Here is a 13,177-nt window from a genome sequence, read left to right as displayed (position 1 = left end):
ATAGCTTGGCCTCTCCCTGGTACCTCAGCACCAGCACAAGTAGCAGCCATCTACAGATCACTCTGTAGCTCATACCTGGTGGTCTTGGGCAGGGCACAGGTGATGTGGTCTGAGAGTTCACAAAGCCAGTGCATCTGGTAGTGTTTCAGATTATGCCAAAGCACCACCCAACCACCACCATGAAACCTACACTTAAAAGACTAAGGCAGTGGGTACCAGAGTACACTGAAATAAGTACTGCTCCATGGGGGTCAGCCCCTGCATAGAAGAGCCTCTGTAATGGTTCCAGCTACTGCTCACAGCATATTGGCCTGAGAATAATCACTCACATTGACATGAAAACATCAATAAACACTCAACTACAAGAGGAGGATGCACACATCCCACCTGGGGGTGCACCCAGAGTGCTTATATCAGGTGACCAGGGAAGCTGCTCTACCAGAATCTACAGAGCACATACTACATAATGGCACTACACTAAGACCAGTATATATAGCAGCTCTACCTAATACATAGGAACAAACACAGAGGTAGCTAAATGAAGACACAAAGAAATATGTCCCAAGCAAATTACCAGATGCAGAGTTAAAAACACTGCTTATAACTATACTCAATGAACTTAGAAAAAGAATAGATGAACTTAGTGAGAACTTCAACAAAGAGATTGGAAATATGAAAATAGTGACAGAAAACATTAAAAAAATAACTAGTCAGAAAAATAATTGCAATGAAAAGTACATTACAGAAAACTGACAGTAAAGTAATAGTGCAGAGGATCAAATCAGCAATTTTTAATCTAATAAAGCAGGAAACAATCAAAACAGCAAAAAGAAAAAAGAATTAAAAAATGAAAATATAATTTGACGGGCCTCTGGGACAACTTCAAGCATTTCAGCATTCACATTATGGGGGTGCTAAAAGAAGAGAAAGGGCAAGGTACTAAAAACCTATTTGAAAAAATAACAATAAAAATTTTTCTTATCCTGGTAAAGAAACTAGACATAAAGGTCCAGGAAGTATAGATGAACCTTGAGTTCCACACCAGGCACCTCATTTTGAAAATGCCAAAGCTAAAAAACAAAGAGATAATCTTAAAAGCAGTAAAAGATAAGCAGTTAGTTAGTTACAAGGAAGATCTCATAAGACTGCCACCTGATTTCTCAAAAGAAAGTTTGCAGGCCAGAAGAAATTAGCATGAAATAGTCAAAGTGATGAAAAGCAATGACCTACAATTAAGGTGACTGTACACAGCAAAGCTATCATTTAGAATTGAAGGACATACAAAGTGATTCCCAGACAATAAATAAATAAATAATCACAACCAAACCAGTACTATAAGAAATGTTTTGTTTAATATACTTTTTATATTTAATTTATTGTGTTGACACAATTTAAAGCATGCCATTCTATATAGCACTCTATAACCACCATATCATGACAACTATGCCTCATGCAAAGTCTCTTTCCACCCTAGTTTTACCTCCTTGCTCTCTACCTCCATTCAACCTTTCCCTCTGGCTATTGCTACCCTGTTGTCTGTACAATATGTATATACGCGCTATGTATAGGTATTGTTAGCTAATTCCATCACATTCTTTGATCCAGATATATCTTTCCATTTTATTCTGACATCTTTCCTTCTGTTCCATGTGACCCTGCCTCTGTTTTGATTTTGATCTTCAGTTTATTGTGTTCATTAGATTCCACATATAAATGAGATCATTTGCTATTTGTCTTTCTCTGCCTTGCTTATTTCATTAAGCATAATAATCTCCAGGTCCATTCATGCTATTGCAAAAGGTAAGATTTCCTTCATTTTTACAGCCACATACTATTTCTTTTTACAGAGAGAGAGTCAGAGAAAGGGACAGACAGGGATAGACAGACAAGAAGGGAGAAAGATGAGAAGCACCAATTTTTTGTTGCAGCATCTTAGATGTTCATGATTGCTTTTTCATTTGTGCCTTGACTGAATGGTTAAAGCAGAATGAGTGACCCCTTGCTCAAGCTAGAGATCAGAACTCAAGCCAGCAACCTTTATGATCAAGATAGTGATCATGGGGTCATGTCTATGATTCCAAGCTCAAGCCAGCAACCCCATGCTTAAGCTGGTGAGCCCACGCTCAAGTTGGGGAGCCCATGCTCAAGCCAGATGAGCCTACACTCAAGTCAGCGACCTCGGGGTCTCAAACCTGGGTCCTCTGTATCCAAGTCTATCCACTGGGCCACCACCTGGTCAGGCTACAGCCACATACTATTTAACTGTGCAAATGTACCACAGCTTTTTTTATCCATTTGCCCACTGACTAACATATGGGAGGTTTCCACATCATGGCTGTTGCAGAAAATGCTGCAAAAAACATGGGGTTAAAATCTTCTTTTAAATTGGTGTTTTGGGATTCTAAGAATATATTCCTAGAAGTGGAATATATGGGTCAAAAGGCAGTTCGATTTTTAAATTTTTGAGGAATCTCCATACTGTTTTCCACAGTGGCTGCACCAGTCTGCATTCCCACCAGCAGTGCAGGAGGGCTCCCTTTTCTCCACATCCTCTCCAGCACTTGTTTTTTGACTTGTCAATGAAAGCCATTCTGGCAGATGTGAAATAATATCTCATTAAGTTTTAATGTGCATCTGTCTGATGATTAGTGATATTGAGTATTTTTTCATATGCTTACTAATCATCTATATGTCCTTTTTGAACAAATGTCTATTTAGGTCTTTTGCTCACTTTTTATCCAGATTGTTTGTCTTCTTGGTGTTGAGTTTTATATGTTCTTTATAAGTTTTGATTACTCAATTGTCAGATGTATCAAGGAATATGTTCTCTGATACAGTGGGGTTTTTCTTTTTATTCTGATAATAGTGTCTTTTGCTGTGCAAAAGCTTTTTAGTTTGATATAATCCTATTTGTTTATTTTGTCCTTTATTTCAATTATTTGACAAGATATGTTGGCAAAACTATTGCTAAGGGAGATGTCTAGGAGTCTTCTGCTTCTGTTTTCTTCAAAGATTTTTATGGATTCACTCTTAAATAAAAGTTTTTTATTCATTTTGAGTTTATTTTGGTGAATGGTGTAAATCAGTGGTCTAACTTCATTTTTTTTTTTGCATGTACCTGTCCAATTTCCCCAACATCATTTATTAAAAAGATTGTCTTTATACCATTGTATATACTTGCCTCCTTTGTCAAATAGTAACTGACCATAAAAGTGTGAGTTTATTTCTGGGTTCTCTATTCTGTTCCTTTGATCTCTGTCCTGTTCTTATGCCAGTACCAGGATGTTTTGATTACAAAGGCCATGTAGTATAGCTTGATATCAGGTGGTGTGATATGTCCTACTTTTTTCTTCACTTTCAAGATTGCTGAAGATATTTGGGTTAATTTTGGTTCCATATAAATTTTTAGAATATTTGTTTTAAATCTGTAAAGTATGTCATTGGTGTTTTAATAAAAATTGCACTGAGTCTGTAGATTGCTTTGGGTTGTATGGACATTTTAATGATGTTAATTATTCCTAGCCATGAACATGGTATATGCTTGCACTTGTTTGCATCTTCCTAAATTTATTTTTTTCAATGTGTTATAAATTTCTGTGTACAAATCTTTTACCTCTTTAGTTAAATTTATTCCTTGCTACCTTATTTTTGTTGTTGTTGTAGTTGTTGCAATAGTAAATGAGATTGTTTCTTTAGTTTCCATTTCTGAAAGTTTACTATTGGTATATAACATTTCCACTAATGAGTTGGTGAAGCCCCATGAACTTGGTGATCAGGACAAGGTAGCTGATGGAAAAAGAATTGGGGGAAAAGGGTGGGAATAATTTTATGGTTGAAAGGGAGCATTAGGCATAGGGCAAACAGGATTCTTGCTGATATGGCTGGTTAACATTGGTTTCTCTGAAATTTTTTAAAGTTAATTAAGCAGATGTTCCAGTCATCTCATCCAATCTGTATGTAGAGGCCCTTTGACATCTGGACGTATTCTAATCTCTTGTCATATACTGTCCTATAATCTCAGAGCTCACTGGGCCAGATTGAGGTAGATTTGGGAATCCTTCATAATTACAAACTACTATATGTGCTCCCTTTCTAGAATCTGTAGTAGAGTAGAAGGCCGAACTCAGCAGGAGGCTATGAGGATGGAAAATTTGCTTTAGGTTTTCTTTTTCCTCAGGCCTTTTGGTGCTAGATGGACAGAAAGAAGCTACCTCTGGCTTTTACAAAGAACACCTGGACCAACTGTCAAAGCCTACCTGCATTCAGGCTTTCCCCCACCTTGCCACCACCTACTTCCTGCCCCTGAGCAGTTAAGTGTCAACAAAAAATCTTCTTCTTCAAGGTCTAAATACATCATAACCCTTTCTTAACTGCAGGGTGTCATGGCAGGGCTTAGATTTTAAAAATACTCAAAAGTTAGGATTTCAGACTGGTTATGCAAGTGATAATTGATTCTGGTCAGAGGAAACATCACAAGCTTACTGAATAAAATTTTAAAAATTTAAAAAAAGCTTCGGTTATAGGAAACAAGGGCTCTTGTTAAAGTTTAAGAAGCTGCCTGTCCAATATCAGTTTTATTTAACCTGTCTATCTCATTCTAGAAGTGCCCTCCATATCTGACTCTGTAAGCCCCTGTACCCTCTCATGAGGATTAAGATTAATACAGTGTGTCCGTAAAGTCATGGAACACATTTGACTGGTCACAGGAAAGCAACAAAAGATGATAGAAATGTGAAATCTGCTCCAAATAAAAGGAAAACTCTCCCAGTTTCATACTATTCAGTGCAGTTTGATGTGGGCTCATGCACAGATTTTTTAGGGCTCCGTAGGTAGCTATCCCATATAGCTTCTACAGACTCATCACTGACTGATGGCCTACCAGAACAGAGTTTCTCCACCAAACTGCCTGTTTCCTTCAACTGCTTATCCCACAGAGTAATGTTATTCCAATGTGGTGGCGATTCGTTATAAACCCACCGATTTTCACATTGCATATTGGTCACAGATTCGAATTTAGCAAGCCAGAGAACACACTGAGCTTTTCTCTGTACCATCCATATCTCGACTGGCATGGCCGTGGGCTGCTTCGCTGTATACACAGTGTTACGTCATCAGCTGCACATGCGCACATGCTGCCACATCATCCTACAGAAACTGGGAGGATTTTCCTTTTATTTGGTGCAGATTTCACATTTCTATCATCTTTTGTTGCTTTCCTGTGACCAGTCAAAAGTGCACCATGACTTTACGGACACACTGTAGTATGTTAAAGTGTCTGCTTACTATGCCACATTTTGGGAAGGCCTATGACAAGGGAAGAGATGTCTGTGCACTCAGGCTGATGCAAGAGCTGGATACCCCACAGCCCTGTCCTCTCTCATGCAGCTGCACCATGGCTTTTAGACATCTCACTAGAACCCAGCCAAGAACATGGTGTTCCATGCGAACTGCTGTGTGCAGTAACTGGAACACAGCTTGGGGGTTTTGAGAAATATTTATTGACTGGCTTTAAAAAAAGGCTGCTCAAAAAGAATCTGACAACAAAACAAATAGGCAGCCAACTAAATCAGAGATGATACTTATAAAGAGCAGCTCTGATAAAAGGTTAATATCCAAAATATATGAAGAACTCACAAAGCTCAGCAATAAACAAGCAAACAATCCAATTAAACAATGGGGGAGGACCTGAACAGACACTTCTCTCAAGAGGATTCACAAAAGGCCAACAGACATATAAAAAGATGCTCATCTTCATTAGCTATTAGAGAAATGCAAATAAAAACAACTATGAGATACCACCTCACACCTGTTAGATTAGCTGTTATCAACAAGACAGGTAATAACAAGTGCTGGAGAGGCTGTGGAGAAAAAGAAATCCTCATTCACTGATGGTGAAAGTGCAAAATTATAGAAAAGGTATGGTAGTTCCTCAAAAAATAGAGAGTAGAACTACAATATAACCCAGCAATCCCTCCACTGGGTTTGTGCTCCCAAAACTCAAAAATTTGGTATGTAAAGATAAATGCATCCCTATGTTCATCATAGCATTTTTCATAGTGGCCAAGACATGGAAACAACCACAGTGTCTTTCAAAAGAGGATGGGTAAAGAAGTAGTACATATAAACAATGAGATACTACTCAGCCATAAGTAATGATGATACATTGCCATCTACAACATGGATCGACTTATAGTACATTATTCTGAGTGAAATTAGTAAATTAGAAAAAGCTAGGAACTATATGATGTCACCCGTAGGTGAGATATAAAACTGAGACTCATGGATAAAAGTGAAATGGTTACCCGAGTGAGGAATATGTGGGGTAGAAAGTGAGGGAAGGGAGTAAGGAGGGAAAAATATAAGGTGCCAAAAATGATTTGACTTTGAGTGATGGGTATACAAAATAATCAACAATTCAAATGCTATATAAATGTTTACCTGAAACCTATGTACTCTTATTGATCACTATCACCCTGTTAAATTTAATTTTCTAAATAAAACTAAAAAAGAAAAGGTTTATCAGATTGAAGTGCTCTCTGGCATTTTCCACTTAGCATTGCTCTTTCACCTGTGGAGGTTTGAATGATTGGTATTTACTTCAGTAGGTATTAAAAGTCTTTTTAAGACAAAAAGCAATATATATTTCTAAGGATTACTTTCTTACAGTAAAAAATTGCTGAGCTGCTTTCTTTGGTAATTTAAGCCTGAATTCAATGTTCTCTTTATTTCCATTTGGATTCATTGTTCTTTTAAAAATATTTTTTCAGGTTTACAGGGCATATAAGAGTTAGTGCTTCTCTGTTTCCCTCTCATTCCTCCAAAGAAAGAAAGTAACATACTACTGATTTGTGAATATTAATTTTATATACTGCCACTTTGCCAAATTTATTTATCAGATCCAGCACTTTTTTAGTGAAGATGTTAGGGTTGTATTCCAAAAAATAGAAGAAGAAACAATATTATCCAACACATTTCATTTTTATGAGGCTATCATAACCCTTGTACTAAAACAAGGGTTTTAGTACAGATGTATTGTATTATGTAGTCAGCAAATAAAACAGTTTTATATTAGGGTTTTCTATGTACTGTATCATGTAGTCAGCAAATAAAACAGTTTTACTTCTTTTCCATTTGGATGTTTATTACTTCTTATTCTTCTTGACTGCTGTGGCTAGGACTTCTAGTACTTTGCTGAACAAGAATAGTAAAAAAGGACACCCTTTTCATATTCCTGACCTTAAGGGGATTGTTAATTTTTGCCCATTAACTATGATGTTGACAGTCAGTTTATTATACATGGCTTTTTTCTTTGCATTTTTCCTATCCAGTGCACCACCACCTGGTCAGGCTCAACTATTCTTGTACTTCTCCAATAAATTCCTCTTGATCATGATGCATTATTTTTATAATGTGTTGTATTTGATTTGCTAGTATTTTTAGGATATTTTCATCTGTATTAATTAGAGATATTGGTCTGTAGTGTGTGTGTGTGTGTGTGTGTGTGTGTGTGTGTGTGTGTGTTTTGTCCTGGCCAGGTTTTAGTACAAGGGTTATGATAGCCTCATAAAAATGAAATGTGTTGGATAATATTGTTTCTTCTTCTATTTTTTGGAAGACTTTGAGAAGGACAGGTACCAAATCTTCTTCGAATGTTTGATAGAATTTACTAGTGTAAAAATCTGATCCTGAACTTTTATTTTGGGGGAGGTTTTGATAGTTGTTCCTATTTGTCCCTCCTTATAGGTTTATTTAGGTTTTCCACTTCTTTGTGACTAAGCCTAGGAAGATTGCATAGTTCATAAAATTTACCCATTTTCTCTACATTGTTGAATTTGGTTGCATATAATCCTTCATAATATTCTACTATAATCTTTTGTATATCTGTAATGTCTGTGATAATTTATCCCTTGTCATTTTGAATTTTGTTTATATGAGTCCTTCCTCTTTTTTTATTAGTGAGTCTGGGCAGGGTTTTGATGATTTAATTGACCTTTTCCAAAAAACAGCTCTTTGTTGTATTAATTTATTCTATACTTTTTTCGCTATTTCATTTAGTTCTGCTTTAATTTTTAATTTTTCTTTTCTTTTCTGAACTTTAAGATGAACTTTGTTCTTCTTTTTCTAGTTTTTTAAGATGTGATGTAAGACTGTTTACTTGTAATTTCTCTTGTTTCTTGATATAAGCCTGTAATGATATAAACTTCTCTCTTATTGTTACTATTGCTGCAAACCAAAAATTTTGATATATTATGTTATTATTTTCATATACTCTCAATCTCTGCTTTTATTTGCTATTTGACCTAGCTTATTTTTAGAAGTATGTTGTTTAATTTCCACATTTTTATGAGTTTGTTCATTTTTTTTTTTTTTTACAGTTGAATTCTGATTTCAAATCCTTATGGTCAGTAAATATGCTTGGTATAATTCCAATCCTCCTGAATTTGTCAGTGCTTGATTTGTGGCCCAACATATGATTTATCATTGAAAATGTACCATGAACACTGGAGGAGAATGTATAATATTATAATTTGGGGTGATATGTCTTATAAATTTCTATTATGTCTATTTGGTTTAGTGTGTTATTTAAGGCCAATATTTTTTTATTAATTTTTTGTTTGGATAACATCTAAATTCTTCAAAGGTGTGTAAAGTTTTCCAACTATGATTGTGTTTTTGTTTTCTTCTATTTTTAGATCAGTTAGTAGATGTCATATATTTTGATGTTTCCTGGTTCAGTGCTGGTATATTAAGAAGTGTTTTGTCTTCTTGATACAATATTCCCTTATCATTATAAAATTTTTTTCTTTGTCTCCAGTAACTTTTTTGTCTTAAAGTCAGCATTGTCAAATGTAAGTGTGGTTACACCTGCTTTTTTTTGGGGGGGGGGATATTGTTTGCTTGGAGAATCTTTTCCCAACTTTTCACTTTATTTTGTTGTTGGAGCTCAGATATGTTTTGAAGGCAGCATATTGTTAGGTTTTATTTTTGATCTAATCTGTTCATCTGTGTTTCTTTATTGGTGAGTTCAGTTTATTTACATTTAGGGTAATTTTTATGCTTGAAGATTTATTATAGTCATTTTAAATTTTATTTTCTGGTAGCTCTTTGTTTCATTTTTTTCTTCTCTTTTGTGTTTCTCTCATCTGTTTTAATGTGGTGGTATTTCATACTTCTACATTAAAAAAACCTGTATATTTCACTAGTGTATTTTTCTCCATGGTTGCCATTAGGTTATTAATATTAAAATGTTCATATGTACAAGATCATTTTGTCTTATGAATGCTTCTGCACTCCATCCTGCTTTGCTACTGCAGATTCTTTTCTCTCCACTTTTATGTAATTGTTGTCACAGGTTTTACCTTTTTTTATTTTGACCTTCTTGGAGCTTTTGCTTGTAGTTTTATTTGTTTTGTTCTTTGTGTCTGGTCAAATAATCCTGTTAAGTATTTTCTGCAGTGGGTCTTTTTCTGGTGATAAATTCCTTCAGCTTCTATATATCTGCAAATATATATATAAATTCCTCTTGATCATGATGCATTATTTTTATATATTTAGGATATTTTCATCTGTATTATATATATATATATATATTCTATTTGAAAGATAACTTTGATGGATATAGTATTCTTGGCTGCTAATTTTTCTCTTTAAATACTTTGAATGTGTGGGTCCACTCTCTTCTTGCCTTAGAGTTTCTGCTGAGAAGTCTGAGGATAACCTAATGGACTTGCCTTTATACGTTATGTTCTTATTTTCTCTAGCTGCCTTAAAGAGTCTTTCTTTGTCATTGATTTCTGATAATTTTTTATGATGTGCCTTGTAGGTTTATTTGGGTTGAGATAACTCAGTGTTTTGTTTTCTTCTTGGATTCGAGACTCTAACTCTTTCTATTGCTCTTGGCAATTCTCATCAATTATTTTTTGAATAGTCTCTCCATTCCTTTCTACTTCCCTTTTTCTGATATACCCATTAATATTATATTGCTCTTTGTGATGAAATCTAACAATTCTTGTAGAGCTTTCTCTCTCTCTCTCTCTCTCTCTCTCTTTAAATTCATGAGTCTCTCTCCTCTTCTGTATATAGTATCTATAGTTACCTGTCTTTCATGTCACTGTTTATTTTCCGATCTGGATCATTCTATTAGCTAAACTTGCTCCCTCAGTTTTCAGTTCATGTATTGAGTTCTTCATCTGTTTTTTTAAAGTTTCAGTCTCCTTGGTGAGCTTGTTAAATTGCCTATATATGTTTTCTCCCATCTCATTGAGTATTTTCAGAACTTCAATTTTAAAATTTGCTATCATTTAACTCCAGTTTTTTTTTCTATTGAGATTTTTTTCTGAATATTTTTTATTTTTTTAACTACGTGTCTGTTTTGTATAGACGTCATTTTCAATTATTTTCTTCATTGATAGCATTGGAGAGTGGTATTTTTAAGAACACTAACAAAATATCAACTAAAAAATAAAATGAAAATTAAAAAGGATACTATAAAAATTTAAAAAGATGAAAAACAATAAAGAAAAACCACAGAAAACAAAGATTAAAACCCCAAAAATGTTAAAAAGAAATAATACCTTCAAAAATAAATAAAAACTATAAAAATGAAAGAAAATATGGTTCAGAAGAGAAAAACAGAATAAGAATAAATATGATAAAAAGGAAACAAAAAAGGAGACATAAATATTGGTTTTGAGAGGTTACTGTTTGATTCCAATATATGTCCCAATATTACAAGTTTTAGCTCTGTGCAATTCTTGACTGTCTTCTGCTGAGATGTCATTTTCGCAATGATTTAGGCAGAGCCACAGTTACTTTGGTGGATGGGATGTGTTCTGAGGGACTTATGCTTTTGGCTTTAACACTTTAAGGCTTTAAGGCTCTAACAATAGTGATCACCGGGCTCCAGGCACTCCTACCCATGTATCCACAGACCAGGTGAACAGATACAGAGCACCTCTGCTCTTCAGGGGACAGCATTTCTTTTGAGCTATGTGGTTTGTCTCTGCCACTCTGCATCCCTGTGAGTGAGGGAGGTGAGATCTCAAAGGCTGGGGAGCCACATTTCAGTTCTCTCTGTCTCTGCTGATTGTGAGCTGCAGGAAGCACATAAGAACACTGGCTGTGACCCTGTGCTCTGTTGCCTCTTTTGTTTATTTCTCCCTCTGCTCCTCTATCTCACCACTCTGGCCAGCAGAAAGAGACCCAATATCTTTGGATTTCCCTCTCTGTACTCCTCAGACAAAACTCAGAGAGCCTGAGTTTTTCTCTTCCCTCTCATTCAGTCACTTTTGGTTTGTCTCCTCTCCAGATCTGATCATGAGTGCAGTTTATCTTCTGCCCCCCTTTTCAACACTTTGTATCTTTAGTCATTTTGGTGCATGAATCTTTTAGGTATGCCGGCGAGACCAGTTGAATATCTTTTGCTGTGTTATAGTTGTTCAGTTTGATGAAATTTCAAGGGGAGAGATCAGAAATATCTCTCATGCTGCTATTACTCTAATGTCATCCCAATTTTATCCCTTTGTACAGGGGGTTCTTCAGTTTATGGCAGTTTTATTCCTAGAACTGTAACGTAACCCAAATTTTAGTATACGTCAAAACACACCCTCGCCTAAACCACTTACTGATCCTAACACAGTTGTAAAATCATAATCTAAAACATAAAAACACAACTAAGCCACAGAAAAAAGGAGAAGGACATAAATATACTGTCCTGTACACTATTATAGTAACAAAAAATTGACCAAAAATGAGTGTAAAAAAACCCTTACTTTTATTCCTGTGGTTGGCTTTCACACTGGAAGGAACATTGCAAAGTGGGAGAGAGTGACCTATTGAGAAGAGGAAGGTGGAGAAGCAGGAAACCTGCAGAAGCTGCAGGAGATATTGAGTCAAGTGAATCAAGATTGACTAAGGAAGTTGCAGGAGACATTGGAGATGATTCTACATGTACTACAGGTGTTTTATCTTGGGAAACAGCTGATGTAAAGGGTACAGGATATGTTACAGGCCTCTTTACCTTCTTAAAGAATTGTTCCAGGCTAGTTTGGAAGTTTGATAACTTCATCTTTTCCAGATTCTGCCTATATTATTGCAAGGCATCCATAACAGCTTTGTAGACCTTACTGAATCTGTCATAACTGGGGTCCTCAGCCTGAAATTTTGCCAACCCACCCTCTACCATAGAAAAACCTCTGCCAAACCCTTGGTTTTAAATCTCTTGGGTTCTGGAGTTTCTATACTTCTTCTTCAGTCAGCTGCTTTTCCAGCTAATTAAAGTCCTCAGCATACAGCTCCTTCCCATGTGATATCATTACGTTGTAATATCCTCATCCTCCACCTCCAAATTAAGCTGTTTATCCATGGCAACAACTTTTTCTGTTATAGCCTCCACTGGATCTTCAAAGCCATGGAAGTTGTAAACAAACTGGGGACACAGTTTTTTCCACATACCATTTAAGTTCGCTCGCCCAACTTCTTCTCAGGCAAAAGCAATGTTTTGTTTGACATTGTAAATGTTATAAGACTTCCAAAAATTGCTAGGGCAGACATTCAAGTTGAGGAGAGAGTGCACTGGTGACTCTGCCTGGGATTGCGGACATGAATCTAGCACAAGTGGCAGACCCCAGCAGAGGTGGGCAAGGGGGTTGCCTATAGAGTCTGGCACCAGAGCAGCTTTGGGCTTTGTTCACTCCTGGTCTGAGATCGTGGGCATTGTGCGACTCACTCCACCTGGCATTTTGTGGACAGCGGGGCTTGGCTAGAGACTGTTTGCAATGGACTTTTGTGTGGGCTGTAGCCAGAGTTTCTGTGTGATTCCTGCTCCCCAACTGACAGTGCAAGAAGTACACTAGGGACAGGTTGTCTAGGGCTGGACCTGTCCGAGTGCGGCACCTCGGCCAGCCAATACAGGTTACAAAGCACATTCCCATGAAGCAGACCTGCAGAAGTGGTGGGGGCTGGGCACTGGGCCAGGCATGCAAGCAGCTTGCTGCAGGGTACCAAACTGCACAAGGGAGAGGCCTCTGGAGATCAGACCCACAGAATGCTAAGGCAAACTAGACATACTCAGGGTCACTTAGAAAGGAGCCTGACCAGAAATCAGCTCACTGCTCTGCCTGCTTACACTGGTAGGTCTGGCTGAAAAAGCCTTACCCAGAACTGTGCTTTGAGTGGA

This window comes from Saccopteryx leptura, chromosome X (assembly GCF_036850995.1).
Source record: "Saccopteryx leptura isolate mSacLep1 chromosome X, mSacLep1_pri_phased_curated, whole genome shotgun sequence".
Taxonomy (NCBI): domain Eukaryota; kingdom Metazoa; phylum Chordata; class Mammalia; order Chiroptera; family Emballonuridae; genus Saccopteryx; species Saccopteryx leptura.
The sequence above is the reverse complement of the archived record's forward strand: the minus strand, read 5'-3'. Positions refer to the sequence as shown.